General features: G+C 37.8%; 1 protein-coding gene across 28 annotated transcripts in view; it reads left to right on the plus strand.

The window, feature by feature from the left end:
* Positions 1-14,255, plus strand: part of Gphn (gephyrin) — a 532,330-nt gene that overhangs the window by 416,955 nt on the left and 101,120 nt on the right. The gene's annotated exons all lie outside the window — the stretch shown is intronic.

The following is a 14,255-nucleotide window of genomic DNA, read 5'->3' on the forward strand; positions in this document are numbered from 1 at the left end:
GATGCTACTATCCTCAGAGCTCATACCCTCAGAGTTGCCAAAAATTGTGTAAAACTTAAAAGCAAATAATAAATAACAGTTACCTGCCTAAAACCTGATCTGATAACCCAGGATAAGATTTAACTAGCTTGCTTGAAAACTCTTATTTGATATTTTTCCTTTGTTTTTCTGTGTACAATATATTTTAAAATAGGAATATACTATGATTCCACTGATCTAATTAGCATATGTATTGTTTCATATAATTATTTCCTCTGATGAGAATATTCAAAATCAATTTTCTTAGCAATTTTCAAAAATTAATACATTATTTTTGTGTTATTGGCTATTAATTCAAATAAAAAATAATCTAAAAATATTTCCCACCTTTTCAGGGTTATTTAAGAATACAGTTACTTTTTTATTTAAATTTTTCTATACAATATATTTTGGTCATGTTTTCCTCGCCTCCAGCTCCTACCAGATCCTACCCACCTCTCTATCCACCCAACTTTATGTTCTTTTTCTTTTCAAAAAAAAAAATCCAAAAAAAAAATTAAAACAAACAAGCAAAAGACCAATAAGACACAAAATACCAAATGAAACAAAAGGTTTCAAAAAAGCTACTGACTATTATGTGTTGGTCAACTACTCTGGGCATAGGACCTGCCATGTAGTACGGTTAATATACCCAATGATGCTTCATTAAAGAAAACTCATTTTGGGGTTGGGAATTTAGCTCAGTGGTAGAGCACTTGCCTAGCAAGCACAAGGCCCTGGGTTTGGTCCCCAGCTCCGAAAAAAAGAAAAGAAAAAAAAAAAAAAACAAAGAAAACTCATTTTTCCCTTTGTCCACGGCGATCAATTATAAATATCTTCTTGATTCAGTCGTGGAATCCCATCTAGCTGTGAGTTGTGTAGTCTAGTGTATTTATGTCTGTGTACATCAGTACTTTTGTATCTAGAAGATACTATTTCCCTGGACTCTTAATCGCCTCAGGCTCTTAAAATCTTTCTGCATTCTCTTCTCCATAGCTCCCTGAGCCCTGAGGGGAAGGGTTTGATGAAGACACCACATTTGGTCTTCATATCATGTAAATATTTTGCCTTTTACTGACATGTATTTTGAGATTCAGTTTTAATAAATCAGTATTCCAGGAATTCTCAGAAATTTTGAAAGTATTATTATTTTAAAAATATTTCTAACAATCTTCATGCTCTGTTATTTAGATAGCTAAACTTCATATTTAAAGAATAAAATACACCAAGCTTAGTAATGTTTACATAGAACCACAGCCTACAGGAATATTTAAACAATGAAAAACCTAATTTAAAATTAATATTTTCCTAATATACTCACATGTGGACACAATCAGCCAAACCTTTTTAAATGGCAAATTATGAATTTTCTTTCATTTTGTTTCTTTAACTCTGTCCATTAAAATAGTATTTTCTCTACTTGTAATAAAATTCATTCGCTGTTCTATCATGTTCCAGTGCCATCTCCTATCTTGGAGGCATCATCACAAATGGTCTATGTGTATGGCATTTGAACAGAGTTTAAGTGATCTTGATTCCAGGACTGCAAGATCATTAGTGCAAGGCCAGCGTGGGCTAAACAAGATACCTTGTCTCCCAAACACATACTTTTCTTCAAAGTTTATTTTGCTGTGGTATTTACAAAAATGAATTGTTCAGAAAGAAAATTGAATAATTTTCTTTATGATCACTTCATGGATTTTTTTTTGCATTACTTATTTCAAACTGAAAAGTAAATTCTGTTTTGGCCTCCTTATAGCCATCCAAGATTACTATAAAATGACAAAAGATTCTTATTTGTAGAGTCAGACAGCTATGGGAAGTGAAATATTAGCAACAAAAATGTGTTTTTTACATTCTTGGGTACAAAGTAGGAGAGAGTGAAAAAATAAATTATCTGAGGCAGAACTATTCTCAGCGCTCATGTGTCTCTGTGATGTTTACATGCGATACCAACAGTTGCATAAAAAGAAGCTATTGCTCATAGCTCTTTTGTTGCCAAAAATTTAGCTAGCCCACATGAGCCATAAAAGAGCCTTTCAACTGCTGTAGAATTTATTCAAGATATCTTGTATAAAATCACAACTGAGTATCCTATTTATTCTTTTGTTTAAGATGGCTTTTTTTAGTTATTTCACCAAGAAAAACTGCAAATGATATCCCACAGTATAAGTAATGTTTAAGACATTACCTAGCAGCTGCACATTGCTTTCTGCATACAAATTGTTGTTGGTTCTCTAAGATATATAGCACATAAAATGATGCAGCAGAAAATGCAGGCATTGTGTTCAGATAATCACAAAGGAGGGTGGCTGGAATACATTAGAATGGAAGCAACAAATGTCCAAAAAAGACAAAGGCATGTTCTTAAAACCATGCTGAATTTTTCAGTTTGTATATCCTCATCTTTGCACTTCAGAAATAATTTGTGCACGTGCAAGCACACATGCATACACACACATACACACACACACTTGAGCAATGGCCGTGGCTTCCTACCCTTTTCTACTCAGCTCCACTCTCCCCAGAACCCTTTATTGCCCCTTTTTCTTCTCTACTTTTGTCTTAGGCCATCTAGTAGCAACCAGTGACCCTTGTGAACACTGCTACCTCTTATAAGTGTAGAGAAGTTTTGAGCCTGTTCTAGATTTCTAGATTTCCTTCATAAAACATGTGGATAAAACTCCAAATCAGTTAGAGGAATACTTAGATTTAGGGGTGTGGGTTGGAAAATCAAGATAGTAATAGAAAAACTGAGAAAAAAAGAAATTAGAAAAAACAGGCTGGAGGTACTGATTCACAACTGGGCACTCAAGAAGATTAAGGCAAGATTACCATCACCCTGGGTCACATAGTAGGTAAGACAACGACCAGAGCTACATAGACCATATGTCAAAAAATAACGTTTAAAAAGGAAAAAAAGTAAATATAAACAGCTTTCAAAAATCAAGAAAAATAGAAAGAAGGCAAAAGTCAGCCAGTGGAAGTGGCCCACACCTTTAATCCCAGCACTCAGGAGGCAGAGGCAGGCAGAACTCGGAGTTGAGACCAGCCAAGATGGCCAGGGTTACACAGAGAAACCAGCTCTAAAAAACAAGAAAACAACAACGAAAAGGCAAAAGCAAATGACCCTTAATATGAATATGTATGCCTTTATAAACCTAAAACTACATTTAGGAAAAAGAGAATTTGAAAGGTTTTTAAAAATTAAAAGAACATGAAAGTAGCATATTAACAATGTCAGTGCAGTATTTTTATTCTTGCTGTACATGCCAGAGGAGAACACCTGAAGAGGGCATTGGGTTGTATGGTACTAGAGTTACAGAGGGTTGCGAGTTGCCATATAAGTTCTGGAAATCAAATCTAGTCCACTGGATAGCTTATCCATTAGTACTTGCTTTAGAATTGTGTAAAAGCATGCACTATTTTGAACAAGCCATGAATTATGTTGGGTACCATATATAATAGTTTTGAGAGAATATGTCAAAAGAAATCTTTACCATTGAGTAATGTACCAAGTTAATTTTAAATATTTTTCTTACATGCTAATTAAAGATATAGATGGAAAGGACAAAGACAAAGAAGAACATTATAAAACTGTTCATATCTTACTACCTTCTCCTTATTAACATCTCATGAGTCAAACCATATCCAATGTGTTAGAGTACAAAAATTCAACATGAAAAAAACATTTTGGTTTAGAATTGGTTCTTTGCTGCTTCACTGATCGGTGTTTCTGGGTCACCAGTCATTTTATCTCTGTCCATCTCTGGCCACAGCTTCACTATTCAGCTCATTAATAGCCTATCATTGCTTCTACCATAGCTATTTTAGATAATAAAAGGACATCTGCAACATACAGAGAATAGTACTTATGTGAGCAGATATGATAATTGGAACAATTAATTTTAGTTAATTTAAGAACACTTAACATACATTAAGGAAATAGATACCTCCCTTCCCAATAGTAACATAAATGGGCAATATTCCATAACCACCTGGAATAGAATACATGTTACCTTCTCGCTTAACTATCCTTATTTTGTGCTTCCTGAATTCATTTGAAAGGACTACAAATTTTTAAATTATAAATATATGTATATTTGTATTTTATTGGATATTTTTATTTATATTTCAAATGTTATTCCCTTTCCCCGTTTCCCGTCCATAAACCCCCTAACCCATCCTGCTTCTCCCTGCTTCTTTGAGGGTGTTCCCAGACCCAATCCTTCCCACATACCTGTCCTGACATTCCCCTACAGTGGGGGGTCCAGCCATAACAGTACCAGGGTTTCTCCTCCCATTGGTGCCCAACAAGGCCATCCTCTGCTACATGTGCAGCTGAGCCATGGGTCTGTCCATGTGTACTCTTTGGATGGTGGTTTAGTCCCTGGGAGCTCTGGTTGGTTGGTATGGTCATTCTTTTTCTTTTTCTTTTTTTCTTTTTTAATCTTTATTAACTTGAGTATTTCTTATTTACATTTCGATTGTTATTCCCTTTCCCGGTTTCTGGACCAACATCCCCCTAACCCCTCCCCTTCCCCTTCTCTATGGGTGTTCCCCTCCCCATCTTCCCCCTATTACCACCCTCCCCTCAACAATCACATTCACTGGGGGTTCAGTCTTGGCAGGACAAAAGTCTTCCCCTTCCACTGGTGCTCTTACTAGGCTATTCATTGCTACCTATGAGGTTGGAGCCCAGGGTCAGGCCATGTATAGTCTTTGGGTAGTGGTTTAGTCCCTGGAAGCTCTGCTTGGTTGGCATTGTTGTTCATATGGGGTCTCAAGCCCCTTCAAGCTCTTCCAGTCCTTTCTAAGATTCCTTCAACGGGGGTCCCGTTTTCAGTTCAATGGTTTAATGATGGCATTCGCCTATGTATTTGCTGTATTCTGGCTGTGTCTCTCAGGAGAGATCTACATCTGATTCCTGTTAGCATGCACTTCTTGGCATCCCCAGTAGTGACTGCGTTTGGTGGCTGTATATATATGGTCTGGATGCCTAAGTGGGGCAGGCTCTGAATGGCACTTCCTTCAGTCTCTGCTCCAAACTTTATCTCCATATCTCCCTCCTATGAATATTTTTGTTCCCCATTTTAAGGACTGAAGCATGCACACTTTGGTCATCCTTCTTCCTGAGCTTCATGTAGTCTGTGGATTTTATCATGGATAATTCAAGCTTTTGGGCTAATATCCACTTATCAATGAGTGCATACCATGTGTGGTTTTTGTGATTGGGTTACCTCACTCAGGATATTTTCTAGTTCCATCCATTTGCCTATGAAATTCATCAAGTCATTGTTTTTGATAGCTGAGTAATTAATACTCCATTGTATAGATGTACCACATTTTCTGTATCCATTCCTCTGTTGAAAGGCAACTGGGTTCTTTCCAGCTTCTGGCTATTAGAAATAAGGCTGCGATGAACATAGTATAGCATGTGTCTTTGTTGTATGTTGGAGCATCTTTTGGGTATATGCCCAGGAGTAGTATAGCTGGGTCCTCAGGTAAAAGTATGTCCAATTTGCTGAGGAACCTCCAGACTGATTACCAGAGTGATTGTACCAGCTTGCAATCCCACCAACAATAGAGGAGTGTTCCTCTTTTTCCACATTCTCGCCAGCATCTATTGTCACCTGAGTTTTTGATCTTAGCCATTGTGACTGGTGTGAGGTGGAATCTCAGGGTTGTTTTGATTTGCATTTCCCTGATTACTAAGGATGTTGAACATTTCTGAAGGTACTTAGCCATTTGATATTCCTCAACTGAGAATTCTGTTAGCTCTGTAGCCCATTTTTAATAGGGTTATTTAATTCTCTGGAGTCTAATTTCTTGAATTCTTTGTATATATTGGATATTAACTCTCTATCAGATATAGGATTGGTAACGATCTTTTCCCAATCTGTTGGTTGCCATCTTGTCCTAATGACAGTGTCCTTTGCCTTACAGAAGCTTTGCAATTTTATGAAGTATCATTTGTCAATTCTTGATCTTAGAACATAAACCATTGGTGTTCTGTTCAGGAAAATTTCCCAAGTGCCCATGTGTTCAAGGCTCTTTGCCACTTTTTCTTCTATTAGTTTTCATGTATCTGGTTTTATGTGGAGGTCTTTGATCCACTTGGACATAAGCTTTATACAGGGCGATAAGAATGGATCAATTTCCATTCTTCTACATGCTGACCGCCAGTTGAACCAGCAATATTTGTTGAAAATACTATCTATCTTTTTTCCACTGGAATGTTTTAGCTCCTTTGTCAAAGATCAAGTACTCACAAGGTGTGTGGGTTCATTTCTGGGTCCTCAGTTCTATTCATTGATCTACCTGCCTGTCTCTGTACCAATACCATACAGTTTTTATCACTATTACTCAAATACTGCTTGAGGTCAGAGATGGTGATTCCCCAAGAAGTCCTTTTATTGCTGAGAATAGTTTTTGCTATTCTGGGCTATTTGTTACTACAAATGAATTTGCAAATTCCTCTTTCTAACTCTATGAAGACTTCAGTTGGAATTTTGATGGGGATTGCATTGAATCTGTAAATTGCTTTTGGCAAGATGGCAATTTTACAATTAATCCTGCCAATCCATGAGCATGGGAGATTTTTCCATCTTCTGAGATTTTCTTCAGTTTCTTCAAATACTTGAAGTTTTTCTCATACAGATATTTCACATGCTTAGTTAGAATCACACCAAGGTATTTTATGTTGTCTGTGACTATTGTGAAGGGTGTCATTTCCCTAATTTCTTTCTCAGCATGTTTATCCTTTGAGTAGAGGATGGCTACTGATTTGTTTGAGTTAATTTTATATACAGCCACTTTGCTGAAGTTGTTTATCAGGTTTAGGAGTTCTCTGGTGGAACTTTTGGGGTCACTTAAGTATACTATCATATCATCTGCAAATAGCGATATTTTGACTTCTTCCTTTCCAATTTGTATCCTTTTGACCTCCTTTTGTTGTCTGATTGCTCTGGCTAGAACTTCAAGAACTATATTGAATAAGTAGGGAGAGAGTGGGCAGCCTTGTCTAGTCCCTGATTTTAGTGGGATTGCTTCAAGTTTCTCTCAGTTTAGTTTGATGTTGACTCCTGGTTTGCTGAATATTGTTTTTACTGTGTTTATGTATGGCCCTTAAATTCTTGATCTTTCCAGGGCTTTTATCATGAAGGGGCGTTGAATTTGGTCAAATGCTTTCTCAGCATCTAGTGAGATTATCATGTGCTTTCTTTTTCTTTGAGATCGTTTATACAGTGGATCACGTTGATGGATTTGCGTGTATTGAGCCATCCCTGCATGCCTGGGATGACACCTACTTGATCATGACGGACGATCCTTTTGATGTGTTCTTGGATCTGGTTTGCGAGAATTTTATTGAGTAATTTTGCATTGATATTCATAAGGCAAATTGGTCTGAAGTTTTCTTTCTTTGTTGAGTCTTTGTGTGGTTTAGGTATAAGCGTAATTGTGGCTTCATAGAAGGAATTAGATAGTGTTCCTTCTGCTTCTATTTTGTGGAATAGTTTAGACAGTATTGGTATGAGGTCTTCTATGAAGATCTGATAGAATGCTGCACTAAACCCATCTGATCCTGAGCTTCTTTTGGTTGGGAGACTTTTATTGACTGCTTCTATTTCTTTAGGGGTTATGGGACTGTTTAGATGGTTTATCTGATCCTAATTTCACTTTGGTACCTGGTATCTATCTAGAAAATTGTTCATTTCATATAAAAATGTTAGCTGGCCTTCCACCCCATCCTTTCTGCTGGGACAGACTGCTAGTTAGTCTCCTCCCCAGCAGACTCCATATCCTGAGATATACCAGAAGATCTGCTGCACTCAAAGCATTTGATACCACACCCTGAGGCATCCCAGGAGATCCATTGCACTCAGAACAGCACAGCTTTTAGGCATCCCAGGGATTCCTCTGTGCACAAGGTAACTGGGCAGCTGACACCACAGTCTGAACACCCCAAAGGAAGTCTGCTACTGCCTACCAGGAGAGCTAAAGCAACCCAGGAACAAAAGAGGCAGACTGCAGACAGAGACACCCAGACCACCAAACACCAGAGATAACCAGATGTCAAGAGGCAATCGTACAACCATTAGCAACAAAAGCCAATATACGTGGGCATCATCAGAGCCCAGTTCTCTGACCACAGCATGACCTGAATACACCAACACACCTGAAAATCAAGAAGCTGACCCAAAATCCTATCTCATAAAGATAGTAGAGTCCTTTAAGGAGGATATAAATAACTCACTGAAAGAAATACAAGAAAACACAGGTAAACAGGTAGGAGCCCTTAAGGAGGAAACAAATAAATCCCTTAAAGAAATACAGGAAAACACCATCAAACAGGTGAAGGAACTGCATAAAACTGTTCAAGACCCAAAAGTGAAAGTAGAAACAATAAAGAAAACACAAAGGGAGGGAAACCTGGAAATGGAAAACCTAGGAAAGAGGTAAAGAATTTCAAATATAAGTATCACCAACAGAATATAAGAGATAGAAGAGAGAATCTCAGATGTAGAAGATACCATAGAAGAGATTGACACAACTGTCTAAGAATATTCAAAACATAAAAAACTCCTAACCTAAAACATCCAGGAAATTCAGGACACAATGAAAAGACCAAATCTAAGAATTATTGTAATAGAGGAGAATGAAGATTCCCAACTCAAAGGACCTGAAAACATCTTCAACAAAATCATAGAAGTAAATCAACTTCCACTACTTAATGAAAGAGATGGCCATAAAGGTACAAGAAGCCTATAAAACACCAAATAAATAGGACCAGAAAAGAAAATCCTTTCATCACATAATAATTAAAACACTAAACACACAGAAGAAAGAAAGAATATTAAAAGCTGCAAGGGAAAGGGCCAAGTAACAAACCAAGACCTATCAGAATTATACCAGACTTCTTACAGAGACTGTGAAAACCAGAAGAGCCTGTTCAGAGGTCATGCAGACTCTAAGAGAACACAAATGCAAGCCCAGGCTACTATACCCAGCAAACCTCTCAGTCAACATGGATGGGGAAACCATAATATTCCAGGACAAAACCAAATTCAAACAGCATCTGTATTCCAATCCAGCCTACAGAGGATCCTAAAAGGAAAACTCCAGCACAAGGAAAGTACCTACACCAAAGAAAAGACAAGATATTAAGCATCTTACAACAAAGCGAAAAGGGGAGAACCACAAGCACATAAAGCCACCTACAAAAACAAATATAACAGTAACTAACTGTCTTTAATATCTCTCAATATTAGTGGACTCAACTCACCTATAAAAAGGCATAAGCTGGGGTTGGGGATTTAGCTCAGTGGTAGAGCACTTGCCTAGCAAGCACAAGGCCCTGGGTTCGGTCCTCAGCTCCAAAAAAAAAAAAAGAATACACCTTCTTCTCGGCACCTCATGGTACCTTCTCCAAAATTGACCATATAATTGATCACAAAACAACCTTCAATGGATACAAGAAGATTGAAATAATTCCATGCATCCTATCAGACCACCATGGCCTAAAGCTGGTCTTCAATAACAACAAAAACAACAGAAAGCCCACATACACGTGGAAACTGAACAACTCTCTACTCAATGATAACTTGGTCAGGGAAGAAGTAAAGAAGTTAAAGACTTCCTGAAATTTAATGAAAACGTTGACACATCATACCCAAATTTATGGGACACACTGAAAGCAGTGCTAAGAGGAAAATTCATAGCACTAATTGCCCTGATAAGAAAACTGGAGCGATCCTACACTAGCAACTTAATGGCACACCTGAGAACTCTAGAATGAAAAGAACAAACTCACCCAAGAGGAGTATAGGGCAGAAAATAGTCAAACTGTGGGCTGAAATAACACACACACACACACACACACACACACACACACACACACACACAAACCCAAAGGGGACAATACAAAGAATCAACACATCCAAAAGCTGGTTCTTTGAGAGAATCAACAAGCTAGGTAAACCACTAGCCAACTAACTAAAGGACCCAGAGGCAATATCCAAATTTTCAAAATTAGACATGAAAAGGGAGACATAACGAAATGGAGGAAATTCAAAAAATCATCAGATCCTACTACAAAAGTCTATACTCAACAAAACTGGAAAATTTATATGAAATGGATGGTTTTCTAGACAGTACCATATAGCAAAGTTAAATCAAGAGCAGGCCAACTATCTAAACAGTCCCATATCCCATAAGGAAGTAGAAGAAGTCATTGAAAATCTCTCAACTACAAAAAGCCCAGAGCCAGATGAATTTAGTGCAGAATTCTGCCAGACCTTCAAAGAAGACCTGATATCAAAATTCCTCAACTATTCCATAAAATAGAAACAGAAGGAACACTGCCTAATTCATTCTATGAAGCCACCACAATTATTCTGATACCTAAACCACACAAAGACCTAATCAAAAAAGAGAACTTCAGACCAGTTTCACTTATGAATATCAATGCAAAAATACTCAGTAAAATTCTTGCAAACCGAATCCAAGAACACATCAAAACCATCATTCACCAGGAGCAAGCAGGCTTCATCCCAGTGATGTAAAGTTGGTTCAATATATGAAAATCCATTAACATAATCCACTATAAACAAAATCAAAGAAAAATCACATGATCATCTCCTTAGATGCAGAAAAAGCATTTGACAAAATACAACCCCCGTTCATATTAAAAGGATTGGAGAGATCAGTAATTCAAGACCCATAGCTAATATAATAAAAGCAATTTACTGCAAACCAACAGCCAATATCAAATTAAATGGAGAGATACTTGAAACAATCCCACTAAAATTGGAGACAAGAATGTCTCTCTTCCCATATCTATTCAGTATAATACTCTAAGTGCTAGCAAGAACAAGAATACAACAAAAAGAGATCAAGGGGATTCAAATTAGCAAAGAAGAATTAAAGGTATCACTATTTCAGATGATATGATAATATATACATAAGTGACCCCAAAGATTTTACCAGAGAACTTCTACAGCTGATAAACAACCTTAACAAAGTGGCCGGCTATAAAATTAACTCAAATAAATTAGTAGTCTTCCTTTATACAAACAGTAAACAGTCTGAGAAAGAAATTATTGAAACAACTCCCTTCACAATAGTCACAAATAATATAAAATATCTTGGGGTAACTCTGATCAAACAAGTGAAAGATCTTTATGACAATAACTTCTCAAAGATCTCAGAAAATGGAAAGATCTCCCCTGCTCATGGATTGTCAGAATTAACAAAGTAAAAATGGCCATCCTACCAAATGCAATCTACAGATTTAATATAATCCCTGTCAAAATCCCGACACAATTCTTCAGAGACGTAGAAAAACAATTCTCAAATTCATCTGGAAAGGCAAAAAACCCAGAATAGCGAAATCAATTCTTTTTTTTTTTTTTTTTTTTTTTTTTTTTTTTTTTTTTTTTTTTTTTATTAACTTGAGTATTTCTTATATACATTTCGAGTGTTATTCCCTTTCCCGGTTTCCGGGCAAACATCCCCCTCCCCCCTCCCCTTCCTTATGGGTGTTCCCCTCCCAACCCTCCCACCATTGCCGCCCTCCCCCCATAGACTAGTTCACTGGGGGTTCAGTCTTAGCAGGACCCAGGGCTTCCCCTTCCACTGGTGCTCTTACTAGGATATTCATTGCTACCTATGGGGTCAGAGTCCAGGGTCAGTCCATGTATAGTCTTTAGGTAGTGGCTTAGTCCCTGGAAGCTCTGGTTGCTTGGCATTGTTGTACTTTTGGGGTCTCGAGCCCCTTCAAGCTCTTCCAGTTCTTTCTCTGATTCCTTCAATAGGGGACCTATTCTCAGTTCAGTGGTTTGCTGCTGGCATTCGCCTCTGTATTTGCTGTATTCTGGCTGTGTCTCTCAGGAGCGATCTACATCCGGCTCCTGTCGGTCTGCACTTCTTTGCTTCATCCATCTAGTCCAATTGGGTGGCTGTATATGTATGGGCCAAATGTGGGACAGGCTCTGAATGGGTGTTCCTTCAGTCTCTGTTTTAATCTTTGCCTCTCCCTTCCCTGCCAAGGGTATTCTTTTTCCTCATTTAAAGAAGGAGTGAAGCATTCACATTTTGATCATCCGTCTTGAGTTTCGTTTGTTCTAGGGATCTAGGGTAATTCAAGCATTTGGTCTAATAGCCACTTATCAATGAGTGCATACCATGTATGTCTTTCTGTGATTGGGTTAGTTCACTCAGGATGATATTTTCCAGTTCCAACCATTTGCCTACGAATTTCATAAACTCGTTGTTTTTGATAGCTGAGTAGTATTCCATTGTGTAGATGTACCACATTTTCTGTATCCATTCCTCTGTTGAAGGGCATCTGGGTTCTTTCCATTTTCTGGCTATTATAAATAAGGCTGCGATGAACATAGTGGAGCACGTGTCTCTTTTATATGTTGAGGCATCTTTTGGGTATATGCCCAAGAGAGGTATAGCTGGATCCTCAGGCAGTTCAATGTCCAATTTTCTGAGGAACCTCCAGACTGATTTCCAGAATGGTTTTACCAGTCTGCAATCCCACCAACAATGGAGGAGTGTTCCTCTTTCTCCACATCTTCGCCAGCATCTGCTGTCACCTGAGTTTTTGATCTTAGCCATTCTCACTGGTGTGAGGTGAAATCTCAGGGTTGTTTTGATTTGCATTTCCCTTATGACTAAAGATGTTGAACATTTCTTTAGGTGTTTCTCAGCCATTCGGCATTCCTCAGCTGTGAATTCTTTGTTTAGCTCTGAACCCCATTTTTTAATAGGGTTATTTGTTTCCCTGCGGTCTAACTTCTTGAGTTCTTTGTATATTTTGGATATAAGGCCTCTATCTGTTGTAGGGTTGGTAAAGATCTTTTCCCAATCTGTTGGTTGCCGTTTTGTCCTAACCACAGTGTCCTTTGCCTTACAGAAGCTTTGCAGTTTTATGAGATCCCATTTGTCAATTCTTGATCTTAGAGCATAAGCCATTGGTGTTTTGTTCAGGAAATTTTTTCCAGTGCCCATGTGTTCCAAATGCTTCCCTAGTTTTTCTTCTATTAGTTTGAGTGTGTCTGGTTTGATGTGGAGGTCCTTGATCCACTTCGACTTAAGCTTTGTACAGGGTGATAAGCATGGATCGATCTGCATTCTTCTACATGTTGCCCTCCAGTTGAACCAGCACCATTTGCTGAAAATGCTATCTTTTTTCCATTGGATGGTTTTGGCTCCTTTGTCAAAAATCAAGTGACCATAGGTGTGTGGGTTCATTTCTGGGTCTTCAATTCTATTCCATTGGTCTATCTGTCTGTCTCTGTACCAATACCATGCAGTTTTTATCACTATTGCTCTGTAATACTGCTTGAGTTCAGGGATAGTGATTCCCCCTGAAGTCCTTTTATTGTTGAGGATAGCTTTAGCTATCCTGGGTTTTTTGTTATTCCAGATGAATTTGCAAATTGTTCTGTCTAACTCTTTGAAGAATTGGATTGGTATTTTGATGGGGATTGCATTGAATCTGTAGATTGCTTTTGGTAAAATGGCCATTTTTACTATATTAATCCTGCCAATCCATGAGCATGGGAGATCTTTCCATCTTCTGAGGTCTTCTTCAATTTCTTTCTTCAGTGTCTTGAAGTTCTTATTGTACAGATCTTTTACTTGCTTGGTTAAAGTCACACCGAGGTACTTTATATTATTTGGGTCTATTATGAAGGGTGTCGTTTCCCTAATTTCTTTCTCGGCTTGTTTCTCTTTTGTATAGAGGAAGGCAACTGATTTATTTGAGTTAATTTTATACCCAGCCACTTTGCTGAAGTTGTTTATCAGCTTTAGTAGTTCTCTGGTGGAACTTTTGGGATCACTTAAATATACTATCATATCATCTGCAAATAGTGATATTTTGACCTCTTCTTTTCCGATCTGTATACCTTTGATCTCCTTTTGTTGTCTGATTGCTCTGGCTAGAACTTCAAGAACTATATTGAATAAGTAGGGAGAGAGTGGGCAGCCTTGTCTAGTCCCTGATTTTAGTGGGATTGCTTCAAGTTTCTCTCCATTTAGTTTAATGTTAGCAACTGGTTTGCTGTATATGGCTTTTACTATGTTTAGGTATGGGCCTTGAATTCCTATTCTTTCCAGGACTTTTATCATGAAGGGGTGTTGAATTTTGTCAAATGCTTTCTCAGCATCTAATGAAATGATCATGTGGTTCTGTTCTTTCAGTTTGTTTATATAATGGATCA

The sequence above is a fragment of the Rattus norvegicus genome, chromosome 6 (assembly GCF_021556685.1).
Source record: "Rattus norvegicus strain SHRSP/BbbUtx chromosome 6, alternate assembly SHRSP_T2T, whole genome shotgun sequence".
NCBI classification, from domain to species: Eukaryota; Metazoa; Chordata; class Mammalia; order Rodentia; family Muridae; genus Rattus; species Rattus norvegicus.